Source organism: Mugil cephalus, chromosome 18, assembly GCF_022458985.1.
Source record: "Mugil cephalus isolate CIBA_MC_2020 chromosome 18, CIBA_Mcephalus_1.1, whole genome shotgun sequence".
NCBI lineage: Eukaryota > Metazoa > Chordata > Actinopteri > Mugiliformes > Mugilidae > Mugil > Mugil cephalus.
The window spans coordinates 1,340,496-1,355,038 of NC_061787.1; positions in this window are offsets into that span (position 1 = coordinate 1,340,496).

Genomic DNA, 14,543 nt, shown 5'->3' on the forward strand with positions numbered 1-14,543 from the left:
TCGTTCACCCCTAACAATAGGGAAAGCAGTTATTGGTGTTGATAAAAGCAGGAGAGTCGAAATCAAAGGAAGTAAATTTAAAACTTTTCCTGTTCTCTTAGCCGTGGCTTCGGGACAGTGATGTAAAATTTGATTTCTGAAAAGATTTTAATGTGAAAAATGTGTTGAAGAGAGAGGAAGAGGAGTCTGTCCCCTTGGGGGAGCAGTGCCCGGCTTGCTTTGTGTCGGGGCGTCCTGAAGGATCCATCTTACCAGCTGTGGAACGGGTTTCTGCAGACAGGCATTTCCCCTATAGGGGACCAGTTCCCTTCATCAGGACATCCTCTGCCCCCCTTTTGGGGAAAAAGATCCAAAAAAGTAAGACTCTACATTACACCACTCTTTTATGTTTTGTTCACTTTTTTTTTTTCTTTCCCTCCCTTACATACCAGCCTCATTTTATCAATCTGACTTTTTTAATTACTTTGATATAAACAAAATTATATTGTTGTTTTAAAACTAAAAAGGCTTTTTTTGTGAAACAGCAAAGGGAAATGTTGGTAGTGCAGGGGAAAAACAAGAGATGAACATAAGTCCATTTTTTTTATTAGGGGATCAGTCAAAAGAAAAAAGGAACGACCCGGAAATCTGTTGGATAAAGGGTGCAGACGAACTGCTGTCAATCAAACACTGACACCCCCCCCTCACGGGTGATAAATAAAGAAATTTCAATGTTTCCCTCTAAAAATGATTTATCATGAGAAGAAAAAAAACTCTTTACAAAATATTTAAAGTCAGTTTTTGTTCTTTGGACTTCAAAACAGGGATACTGTTTTTTCTGTCTCTTGTTTGTTCTTCTTCCAGTGAGTTGGTCTGCAGGATTTTTAAAACATAAGATCGGGGTTTGAGGGGGACATGTGAACGTTTGAAGGAACTGATGAAAGAGGAAGAGGAACCCCCTAAAGGATTACACTGAGTGTACATCACAAGGACAGGTAAGGGGTTAATCCCCAAATGAGGTGAAGCCTTGAAAAAAGTTAAAGAGAAGGCCCCCCATGACACTCCAATCAGGTCCCACGACTTTTTAAAAAGCCTTCCTGACCAACACAGACCACAGCGGGTTTCTGCCCTCGCGTCGCTGGCGTTGGAAAAACCTTTCTCAGTGCAGAAGTTCACTCGGGTGGGCAAGGGTTTGGAAAACCAAGATGTCGTGTGGGGATTGTGCTTTGTTCAGGACTGACTTGATCAAGTGAGAGTACAGTCTTTTCGGTGCCCATTTTTTCCCGTCAACATTAAAGGGAAGGTCACGCAGAGCGCTGGCTGTCGGGAAACTTTTTTTTCTCTTTGACGGCCTGGTGAAAGCAGATTTTCACTGGCCCTTCAAACAACATGAGGTTGTGTCTGATGTCACACAGAAGGCATCAGTCAACGTGCTGCGCAAACCTCATCAAGGGGAACCTGCTTCCCTGGGCCTGGTTGGATCATTTCCCAAACCCTGCACAGAAAATCGATCCCCCCTACATTTTTGCGGGGGGTAACAGAAGTACGGGGGCTTCCTGCGCCCAAAAGGAGGATTACTTCGGGAAGAGGTTCAGTGATAAAGGGAGCTGTCCAGCAGAATATCTCCCAAAATCAAGACCCCCGGGAAAAGCCCCAACCCCTGTGTGCAGCCCCAGTCTTCTGCTGGATAAATGCAAAAGTTTTTGGAGACATGTTGACTACAGACAGAGGGGAGTGCCCAAGACCCTGACGACTGTATTACACTTTGTGAGGTTCAGACAAAGAGGAAAAAGAAAAATTTTTCCATGGGGGGCTGAGATGAGTCCACAGGACTGATGGAGGCTGCAGGGAAGTTCTTCTAAAGCTGGGGAGGCTGGCTTTTTGAACAGGGAGGAAGGAAATAATGTTCTACCAAGAGGATGGAGCCTGTGGTCGGGATGAAAGTCCTCATTTGTACCAGGGTTTGTACAGAGATTTCAAAGAGAGAGTGTGATTTTCCCAGAAATCATTACGCTTTTTTTCATCTGGTGTTCAGGAGTTTCGGGCTCAGTCTACATTTTCCCACTGTTACCCCCAAACAAGAAGACAGAAGTTCTGAAGAACGCCCGGGGGGGGAACACCCCCCCCCCCGGTTCCCCACAAGTCTCTGTATGATTTCCCTATGGGGACCCAAGAAGAAATCCCGCTCAGAAAAAAATGGTCACCGGGAACCTGTTTGTTCGCTTCCTTCAGGGCTCTCTCGGAGCCAACCACGACTTTTAGGAGGTCTCGGGGGTAGACAGAGAACGTCCAGAAATCATCCAAGAGCCATAAATAAGCGAAGATGTGGGGAATAAAAAATTTCCCTCAGATGATCAACATCTTTCCACTGTCTGAGGAGATGAACGAACCCCTCATTTAGGAGATAAAAGGGGTTTCCTGATGTCAGAAAAGAGACAAAGAAAAAAACTCTCTTGATCCACTGCTCACTCTGGCCTATATGCTGCAGTGTCAGAGGGGGTTTGGATGGTTGGACCTAAAGAAGTACAACAAGGGGGGAGGAGGGAAGACGAGACTGGTCTCAGCTGTGAGGAAAACTGCAGAAAGGCTCAGTGAGTCCTGACATTAACAGAATCATTCAGTTTTGTTAAATTTCTTTTCAATTAAATCACTTTACCAACAGCTTAAAGGACATACAAAACAAAAACACCCACACAATTGCATATTCAGATTAAAAAAAGACTGACGTATTTTAAAAACAAAACGTAATTTAAAAAGGCAAGTATTAAAGTGCATTTAGCTTTCTTGTTCAACTTAAGCATCCAACTGAGGGGCTGGCAGCTCGGGGGACAAACCTAGTCCTCCTCCTCGGCCTCCGAGGGAAGCCACTCAACTCAGCCCCACAGAATTTGGAAGAATCCCTATAAAATCTTTGTCTGTTTGCATGAGGGGAGAAGGGCTCCCTGATGATTTTAGAGCAGACCTTCACCACGTTCAAAAAGGCGGTTTCATCTGCAGTGTTGGAATGAAACCAACATGAAAGGGAGAAGGTTATCAATTTTCAGTGAAACCCTTTGTAGAAATTTGTGGGCTAGTGGAGGAAAAAGGGAAGTTAAGTGGAGAGAGTGTGGAGCAGGGGGTAGTGGATCAGTTTTTATGATGTGCTCCCCATCCCCCCAAAACCCAAAACCCGGGGTTGGGGGAGGTGCTGCCGCCCAATGTTCTTGGTTGTACACTTCCCAAAATTTTCTGAAGGTTGAGGGTTATTCTCTCCCAAGGAGATATACCTGGCATCACAACCAGGTTTCTGAAAGTTTAGCAGCTGCTGATGAGAAAAAAGAGGGAAAAAGCAAATTCCTCTCTGCGGGAAAAGGGAAAAATAGGCATACTGTTTTTGTTCGAGAGGGAAAAGATTTGACGTCGAGAATCGGCATAGCGGGGGGCCCGCTTAAGGGGGGTGGAGCCGGGGGCTGGGGGTCCCACTTGGGGGATGTACGATTACGTTTTTTTAGTACCATCTTGTCGAAAATTTATCCTGATATTGATAACGCGTTATCATGCGTTTTTGATTTCAAAATTTTATTCAATGTAAAATCACTAAAACCCCTTAAAGGTCTTAAATTTTCCCTTTTATTTCTATTTTTGATGCTAAAATATAATTTATATTTTTTTACTATATGATCCAATTTTGTATTTGCACACACTTAAACCTTGGCAAAAGAAAACAACTCGAGAAACATCGGGAAAATTTAAGTGTAGCGTTCCCAACCAGTTATTTGCAAAAAAACCAGCGTGATTTTAGAACGTCTTGCTAAAAGAGGAGTTATAAACAGAAACATAATGGGGGTTTTAAAAGCTGGGCCCAGACCCTCGTTCTTTATTGATAAACCGACGCCGCCCGGGGATCGAGACACTTTGAGGAATTTACAAAGTGACGGTGGTAAACGGAAATTTTTGGGAACCCCAAAAGAGTAGATACGGGGCAAGATAGTTATCTGTTTTTTCCAGTAGTGCGAGTACCCGAGAATTTGAAGGGAGCGGCGGCTGGGATTTGGGAGGGTGACCCCCCCCTGGAAACACCGGGGTGTTGCGAAACTTGTTTCTTTCCGTTTGATTCCCTTAAATTTGGTCCCGGAATACTATTTTCTGAGGTTTTAGTAAACTTACAAAATTAATTGTCGCTTAATTTACTGGGGTTTAAATTTGTGAAATCGATAATCGTACACCCCTGTCCCCTTAAATTGGTCCCTGACTGTCCAGCGCAAATAGTGAACCTTCGCAGAGACCGCCTGTGTTATGGCCCGGAAATGAGAAGGTAGTGTCTTTGGGGGGCTTACTGTTACTTTGGAAACGAGTGGAGGAGGGTAAGAGTGAAAGAAAGCTAGGTATCAGAGATGGCTCAGACGTGAGCGAAAGGCTGGAGCGCCCGTGTGCACCAGGGGGCTCAGAGTAGTGAATATTGGTAGTGAATAAGTGTAAAAAAGTGTAAAAAAAAATACCATCAAAGTGGGGTTGACAAACCCCAAAAGGTCGGTCAATACTCAAGATGTAACAACACTCCACAGTAACATTACACAAAAGGATTCATAGACACTTCCGTACTTCTGCACCACAGTCAACCACCGAGAGGACCGGGAAGCGCTCATCAGATGATCACTTCATCTGTTTTACTCATTCATTTGGTCTAGATGGAAATGATCTGATTTTTAACAGATTTTATTTTTTTCTAATTCGATTAACTGGATGTGGACTCTCGAGCCGCTGAAAAGTTGTGGCCCCTCAGCTTAAAATAAAACCCTTCCTTCTGACAGGCTGGACATGAGTGATAATAACCGGGAGGATTAGCAGTGAAGATCTGTCTGCGGGACGGGAGAGTCCAAACTGTAACTGGGATCTGAGGTCAGTTCCCTGACGGGAGCTTTTGGGAGGTTTTCTTTTTTTTCACTTCGGGATCATTGACTGATGTGTCAAATGCTTTAGTTGAAAAATGTTCAGTATTTCCATGAGCACAAATTTTGAAAAAAATTTTCTCAAATGTTTTTTTTTCTGAACGGCGAAAAAAAACATTGATCACAACGAGTCTTCTTTTTTATTACAATCATACATAAACAGAACTTTTCAAAATAAAAACCCCCCAAACTGTCCTGATAAATGTGCTGCTACATTTTCTTTCAATCTCACTGATGATAAAAAATTAAACACACAGCAAACTTTTATGAGGGTTTTGATCAGACTGATAGAAGGCTGCTGCCTGAGTCACCAGAAAACACAATAATACATTTCAAGGAGCTCCTTTTATTCTTTATTCAGATTGGAGCGGGCGTTTGTCGAGATCAGCTGTGTTCTCTGGGACCAGTCTGAATCAACCCCCCCCATCTGAAAAAATCTGGACTGAGTAAAACACCCTGAAAATTCGGAGGAAGCAGCTGTGTGGTTTTTTGGAGAGCCCAGATGTAGACTGGGTTGAGGTCAGTTCATGTCTGTTACTTTTGTAGAGATATGTTTAATCACCAATAAATCAAATTCATCATCATCCAAAAACTTTCTCCATAAAACTGTAAAAGCCCCTTTTTCCAAAGACCAGGTTTGTGCAGAAACTGTAGAAAATTTAAAGCAATAATTTAAAGGCTTTTAGGACCAGAAATTTTGAGTGAACATTTAAAAACCCTAAAAACCATCTAAATCAATCAAACTTTTTTTATTTAGCATTTTTTTCGTCCCAAAAAACAGGGGCCCAAAAGTGCTTCACATGAACAAAACAAATAACAAAACTTAAATCATCAAGAAACCCACCACCAAATTAACATACAGAGTCTCTGTGGCCCTGAGGTTTCCCAGTGTTCCACAGTCGGGGGCCAATAACTAAATTCTTCCTCCCCGGTGTCTTGATCTAACTTGGGTTTGGGTTAAAAAGGGCCGGTGCTGGGGACCTCAGGGTGCATGGGGTTTATAAGTAAAAGAAAGTCAGACAGATAAGGGGGCCCAAGACCATTAAACATTAAAAAACTACTAAAAGAACCTTTAAAGTCGATCTGAAACAACAGGGAGCCAATCAGCGATTTTAAAAACTGGTGTAACCCCCCCCCTCTCACCCCTCGGTCCTCGTCAGCACACGAGGCTAAATTTTTTGTAATAATTATAATTTGGAATTGTGGTTTTTGGAAAAGATTCAAGAGGGAGCATTACAATAATTCAGGACAGGAAAAAAAAGCATCAGCAGCACCTCGTGGGCCCTGAGAGAGACTGATCATTCAGTTTTATCTTCATCCTTTTTTTTTTATTCAGTTTGGAGAACTGCTGGTTGCAGAGTCAGCTGTGTTTCTCTGGTCTCAGCCTGAAGCCCAACCCCCCCCATCGGAAAAATCTGGCCTGAGAAGAAATTTCCCTGAAGGATTAGTTTTGGGAAGCATCTTTTATTTGTGGAGAGTCCAGACTAAAACGGGAGACTCTGGGGGCAGACTCCATTTTTCTTTGTGTGCTGAGAGGTATGAGGGTTTAAATTTTGTGGTGACATGGCTGATTTTACTGATCCCACACTGGGATTTTTGGGTAAATTTGGTTTTTTTCTTCTGTGGTTTTGTCCTTTGACTTGGCAGAGCCATTTTGAGCCCCACATTTAAAAGCTTCTTTAAAGAAGAAAAATCGTCCAAATATGATTGACTCTGAAACTCTGAACTCTTCATTTCCACCTAAAATCTGTAAACATTTGAAACGAACTAAAAATCATTTCCACCAATCAACGGGAACTAATAAAGTTCATTTTTACCTGTGGAGTCTAGTGATGATTTAGTGAAATATTCAAAGTAAACAGCACAGTGCCCCAGAAAATGAACTTTGTTTGAATTCATCCGACATTTGTTTTTTTTGAAACTTGGGAATCTTCAGTGGAATCAGAAATAAATTTCTCGAAACCAAATGATTTTATAGAGATGGGCCCTCTGGTGGACTTATACATGAAATGAGCAACATTTTAAACCAAAAACCAATAAGAAAACACACCCAAAAAGTTGTCATGGATATAGGGGGGTCCCGCTTTTAAATTTAACAGAAATAATGCTCTTTTATATCACGTAAATTCAAAAAATTTCATCATTTGCGAAAGAACTTAAATTTGCCATTTACCCCACTTCAAATTTTTTTTCTAAATTATATTAATTCGTTTAACTGGGGGGCTGGATGTCGTTTAATCCAATCCCCGCATTTTGTCCCGAGTAAAAAAAAGCGACAGGTTCTTTCCCAAAAAAATTGAGAAAAAACAAAAATGTAATTGAGACTTCCGGTTATGGGGGCTGCTGAGGGGAAAAGCGTGTAAGACGTTTTGCACTAAACCCTTCAAACCCTTTTTCTAAAATTTTCAATTTAATGCTTTGTCAACCCAACACACACCGGATTTTAAGAAAATATCAATGGACAAAAAAAGACAACAGACGGACACACAGACGCTCATAAATTTTGAAATTTCCGATCCAAACCCAAGCTCACCGCTAACAACGGGCCAGGGAACTGGCGCCTGCGCTACCCCCCTTTTAGATCACCCCCATTTTAGCACTAGCCCCATGCTAGCATTACCCCCGCTGCTGGCATTACCCCGAGAACCACCGGGGGGAGACATTATCTGTCGGGGAAAGGTCCGGCCCCCTCTTTAAAACCCCATACTGGCAGCTATTAACACTGTAAAGAGAAATCCGTCAAATCTGATGGCACATGTCCGGTTTTGAAAATGAAAGGGAGACTTTACAGACTCTGGGAAAAATTTACACGGCAGAGACGAGAATCTCAACAACACAAGAAAATACAATGGCTCCAAAAGAGGTGAAACGTCTGAGGCAAAAATAAAGGCTAAGGGGGAAGTACGGCCCGGGAAAGCTGGTTCACGCGCCCAATTAGGGCTTTGTCAATTCCCTGGGGGCGGAAGGTAAGACACTGGGGTTTCCCGGGAGGACTGGATCCCGGGGGCACTGGAGCTCGGCCCCCGGGGAAAACATTCGGTGGAAAGGGCACAAGACCTGGACGGGAAGAAACATAAAACTGTCCAACCCGAGGCCCCCTCTAAGAAGTTTCTAACTACAAAGACAAGGAAGGGGTGTGAGAGGGGCTCGGGCTAAAAACCAAGCCCTCTAAAAAAAATCAGCGGTGAATTCTCCCAAGAAAGGAACAGCAGATTTGCACAAGAAGCAAAAAGAGTTTGAGGGGCAAGCGACAACTCCGTTCCTGGGCTCCAGTACGGCATGATCCCTCCTGCCCGGTTTTTTTTACCTAAAAGGGGGCCTACACACTTCAACCTGACGAAGTGGAACGTTCATGAAGAAATCCTTTGGGATAATAATCCAGCTGAATATCGATGATCGACAAACCGTAAGAAATTTTCTCTAAAACTGTTGCTGGAACATTATTTTTTTACACAGGATGGAGGGTAGATGAAAGTTCTTACGTTGTTATATAAGTTCGATGCCCCCCCTTCCCCCCCCCTCTTTTGAAAAAGAACAACCCCTCGATTTAATAGCCTGTTTAAATTAAGCACAGGGGGAGGGTTTTTTTGTTTGCTGGGTTGATTTAACAGGAATCTCTGTAAAAAAAAGTAGAAAGGGCCTCCGTTTATTCTGTTTGTTGTGGTTTTGTTTTTTTTACGTCAGCATAGCTATACTGATCCTCACGTAGTGTGGGCCCAAGCCTTTGTTTCTGGAAGTCCCCCATAGGAAGGGGGAAAGGGGCCCCTGAGGGGAAACTTTTAGGTGGATTAATAATGGTTGAGGGAAATGATTAAGTTCTTCGTTCTTTGTTTGGTCAAAAAATTACTGAAATTTTTGGGAAAATTCAAAACAATTTTATCCATATGTCTTTTGATTTTAAGGTAAGAATTACATCCTAACTGCAGGGGTTTACAAAAAACAATTTATGAAGGGGTTTAAAAATTGGCTAATATATTCCTTCAAGAAACTCACCCAACCGGGAATGAACTCAAAGTGGGGAGGAGGGGGAAAGGGGTAAAATTCTGTCGCTCCCTTTCCCCTCTCAGAAAAGTGGTGTCTGATGACCCATGATCGTTCCATACGATTCAAAAAGTTAAAAGATAAGGCAGGGCGAATTTATTATTAGGGGGGAATTCTTGGGAACAATTCATTCAAATAAATATTACGCTCCAAACACAGACCAACCCCATTTTTCCACAACTTTTTCTTACATTGCCCTTTTATTGGTGCTTGTTTTAGGGGGAGGTGTTTTAATTGCACCTTAGACCACAGAAAGACAAAAAGGAAGGGGAGTGGACGTCTCATCTGAGAAGCGGGGGGTGAAATTTTCATCACTTCATGAAAGAAAATTCAGTTAATTGATGTTTTGAGGGAAAATCCAATGGGGAAAATACACACCCTTCACACCCTCGCATAGACTTTTCTTATTTCAACAATACTAAAATGTAAAATAAGGAGGTTTCCTTTGGGCCATACTCCTGTCAGTCATGCTCCAAACTCTTGTTTTTTGACCCCAAATTTGAGTAGTGATTTCCAAATGGGATTTAAAACAAAATAGTTGGCAGTTTACTGCTTTGTGACTTTCTTAGATAAAACAGATTAAAACTTTTTTGAAACAAACACAATAGAAACATTGGGAAAGCACAGGTGGAGCGTTTAGGCTTTATTAGGAGACAAAAATTTAAAACATTCTATTTTTAAAGCCAAGGAAACCTACAAAAAACAAAATCATTGACACGATATAAAGAAATTAGAAGACAATCTCCCACCGGGTTTTTTAAAGATGTTCCCCAAACATTACTTCTGTTAAAAAAGTATATAATGAAATGTCAAAACAAGAGCTTTATCAACTTACTACCATTTAAAAACGACTTTCACGATCAAAAAGAAAAGCCTGGCAGAGTGCGGGGCATGGCGCATCAAAAACTCCAAAATGAAAGACTTTTTTACCTCATACTAAACCATAAAAAATGAAAATATTGTTGACCCCGTTTTAAATGAACGAAAACTTCAAATAAAAATTTGAAAAGTTTTATAGCTAAAAAAAATGGTCTCAATGATCTAAAAATGAATCATTTCCGGACACCATCCACATTCCCAAGATATCAGGAAATTTAAAAGGGAAACTAGAGAAAGATAAAACCCTTGTGGAACTTCTTGGCTACTGACAGAATCAAAGGGGAAAAACCGGGGGCCAGATGGGATCCCCATTGAAGTTTATAAAATTTTTCAAACAGGAGATGCCAGCATTTTAAAAAATGTTTAAGGGGAATCTTCCCATGATGGACCCACCCAACTCTTCAAGGGGAGCACTAATTACTTTTTGAAAAAACCCGGGGGCAAAGAATAACAAATGTAGAATTTGGGCCCGATTATTTAAATAAATGTAGATTTAAAAACCCCCACTAAGTTTTCCCCCCCCAATATACCTGTACCCCGGGGCAAACACAAAAAACCCTTAAAAAGGATACAAAACCCTATTAAAAAATATATTGAAGTTTGGCATCAAATTAGGAAATATTTGAAAGAAACACCCTCTGTTTTCACCCCAATTTGGGGGGGAAATAACCCCCTCCCTCAGGTAAATAGATGGGGTTTCAATTTTTGGTACGAAGGGGCTGGAAAAATAAGACCTTACAACTCTCAAAAGGGTGATGATGACGTTTGAGAAAGGGTTGATAAATTTAACATAGCCCACAACCATTTTTTTTTAAATACCTACGTTAAGAAATTTGATGAAACACAGCAAAATCATTAAAATCCTGAAATGTTGCTATAGAAACTTTAATGAAATAAATTCTTTTGGGGGCGGTTTAATATCCAAAAATTTACAAATGCCTCGTGGGGAAGTCAGGAATTGTGCGGGAAGGGCGGGGGGGCGTGGAGCGGGGTCTAAGGAGGTTTTTTCCCCAATGAAAAGTGGGAGGAGGCATGCTCAAAAGCACAATGGAAACCCATAACACTCGCCTGAAATTACTAAAATACAACTGGTTGATGCGAAGTGTATCACCCCAGAAAACCTTAAATTTTTAACGCCCCGTACCTAAATTTGTTTTAAAAATGTGGAAGGAAAGGGTCCTTTTCCCTGTTTTTTGGCAATGTACAGAAATACACAACTTCGGCAAAAAATTTAAAGAATGTATGAAAACTTTTACAGATTCAAATACCCTTTTGCCCCACAGTGTTTTATATAAATGTCGTACCCAAAAAATTAAATTAAAAAAAACCACGAATGTTTGTAGACCTAAGTTGTTAATGGAAAAGAGGGTAACGCCCTCTCTTGAAAAAAAATAGAAGCCCAAGTGAAAAGGCAGGTGGTTTCGAGCTACTACAACTCCCCCTTAGAAAAAATTTTCTTTTACAAAAAAAACATCACTACATCATTTCCGCAGATCTGGGACCCCTTTATGGGCTACGTATCCAGAGAGATTTGTCACATATGAGGAAGAGCCGGGGGAATGTAAGGCATTTGCAGTACCCAAGATTGCAAAGTTTTGTTTTAGTTTTTTCTTTTTCCCCTTTCAATCAACTAGAATGGTCTAACTATAGACCTGATTCCAAAACCCAGTTTTGGAATAAGCTGATGGGGGGGGGGGTGGTTAGGCAGTTTGTTCAAAAACATGTAGTTTATTTTAATGTATTGTTTTTTTTGTTTGGGTTTTGGAAAAAAATTAAAAAAATGTTGGTTAAAAAAATTGCGATCGATCGTAATGGAAAAACCACACAAAAAAATTACAAAAGGCTTAGATTCACCCGGTCTAGACGGACCGAAAACCCCTCAGGGAAAGGCTTTCTCCGTCTGCTCCCTTTTCTCTGCACGCCAAGCGTCGGCGGGTTGGGGGGGTTTGAGACCCCCCGGAACCCTCCCCAGTATTATCCCCGTACTCCGCCAAACCAGTGTCTTTCTTAAGGGGGGTCTGTATTTTTTTTTTCCGGCTAACCGGTAAGCTGCTTTTTTCAGGTCCTCGTTACGGTCCACACTTCCATGGTTCTTTTCTGGTCTCCCGTTCTCCACAAAATACAAAGACCACCCTACCCCTACCCCTCCCTATACGGGGGGAAAAAGTTTCCTCAAAAGTTAAGAGAACCGCTGTTTTTCCTATCTTTCATTTTTTTGCCTACGAATACTTTCCATTCTTTTTTTCCCTGTGACCTGTCACAAGCTCGAACACATGATGAGACTCATGATTCTAAGCAGGAACGTTTTTAATACATCTTTTTCTTTTTTCAGACTGAACGACTCCGTGTTTCAAAGATCACTTTTATTCTCTTTCAGCTTGAAGGGCCAACCCCTGCGAGTAAAAATCTGGACTAGTAACAACAACCCGAAGAATTCAGATGTGAACCCCTTTTGATCTTTTTGAAAAGGGCCAGACTATGCTGGAGACTCTAGGTCAGACTCCGTTTTTTCTTTGTGTGCTGAGTGAATATGATGGTAAAAGTTGTGGTGACTAGGCTGTTTCTACTGATCCCCACTGAGGATCTTCATGGGAAAGTCTGGTTTCTTCTTCTGTGGTTTAGTCCATGACTGTGGCAGAGCCTGTTTTGCTCCCCCATTTTAAAATTATAGAAGAAGAAAAACCTCACTGGTGTTTTATCTGAAAATCTGACACTCTTTATTTCCACCTTAGACTTTTTCAAAATTAAAAGGAAGACCAACAAAAAACATGTTTTTTTATATATCCAAATCAGTTTTTTCTTTAAATGTCTTTGTTCATCGAACCACAATTTAAATAGTTCACTTTTAAAGAACAAAAATCTTTTTAAAATGTAAAATTTAAATTGTTCATTTTTGAACCTTCTTCAGCTTCCCGAACAGATTTTAAAAGGGGAACTTTTTTTAACTCAATTTTATTCTTTATTTAATTGAAAAACCTGCATTTTTTGAGATCAGCTGTTATTATGTGGCCTCGCCCCGAAGTCCAAACCCCCCCATCTGAACTTTGGACCTGAGTGACAACAAAAACCTGAAGGATTCAGGAGTGAAGAGCTGTGTGGGTTTTCTGGGGAGTCCCGACTGTGACTGGAGACCTGAGGTCGTTCAGTCTTTATGTTGTGATCGATATTTTTTAAACACCAAATCAATCTCTTATCTTCATCCCCCAAAATTTTTTGTTCCTCAAATGAAGAAAACCATTTCAATAACTGTATAAATCAAATCAAACCCCCTTTATTTATATAGCACCTTTCATACAAATGAATTACAAACCCCAAAGGGTTTTTACCGTAGAACTAACAAAAATTTAAAAAAACCGAAGAACCCTTTCCCCCTTCCCCCACACACAACCACACACACACACACACACACACACAAAGGGGTCTGGATAGAAAGGCACAGATAAATGAGTAAATGGTTTACACAGTGGCCAGTGAGGGAAAAACCATCACAGACAGTCCAAACCCCAACCCTCAACCCTTGCCCCTGAGGCCTCCACGGCTGGTCATAGGGCGTGGGCCTGAAACTGAAAAGTGCCCTCCCTACTTCTTTTTTTGACTAGGAACCCCTAAAACGCCCTACCAGGGAGCTCAGGGCTGCAAAGGGTGATAAATATGGGGGACCCAAAACCTTCAACATTTTTGAAACCAAAAAAAGAACCTTAAAATGGGTCCTGAAACACACCAGGGGGCCAAGCAGCATCTTAAAACTGGTTTTTATATGTTCTCTCTCTTTTTTGGTCTTCGTCAGCCCACACGTGCTGCTGGTTTCAAGTAGTTTTAAAAAGGGTTTTTTGGTTTTTTTGGGGGACCGAAAGGGAGCATACAAATGTCAATAGACTGGAGATAAAAAACATAGGTCTCTGTGTTTTACCAGAGAGAACGGGGGACTCTGGCTGTGTTTTTGAGCTGCTAAAATCCCCTTTTTATATGTTTTTATTTGGGGGATAAAACCAAGCCAGAGTCAATAATAAACCCCCGGTTTTTACCCTTTCAGGGAAACATAACATTGTTGTAATTTTGGGAAAACTTTTGCTCTCTGAGCCTCCGGACCCCCTAACTAAAACTGACTTCTGTCCGGTTGGCTGTAGGGAACTTCTCTGCATCCCCGTCTTTAAAATCTAAAAAAACATTTAAAAAGGGCATCAATCAGTCCTGGGTCATCAGAAACACGGCATATCAGCTGTGTACATCTCCCGATGACTCCCCCAAGTAGCCATGACAAATTAAAAAATTTTGGACCTCAGATTGAGCCTTGGGGGACACCACCATCCAGTTTGGATTTTTCACAAAAGGGGTGTTTTTCTTAGACTCATAACATTGTCTGCCAGTGAGGAAGGGTTTTTAAAAACCTTACATGAGAGACTCTCATGTTTTGCGTTGCTTAAAAGAAAAATTGTCATCTACTGTTTCAAAGCTGCACTCAATCCTTAGAACCAGGACAGGAGTTTCTCCTTGTCCAGTTCATTTAAAAAAACCTTCACCGGAAAGTCTCAGTTCTGTGATTTTTCCAAAAAACCCAAAATGAAAAGTTTTTATACAAAATGTGGTTTTCATAAAATCATTCAATGGTTTAAAAACCCCTTTCTGTAAAATGGACTTAAAAAATGTCAGATTAGACACTGGCCTGAATTTTTTGAGCATCACAGTTTAAATGATTCTCTTCGAAGGGCCTGACCA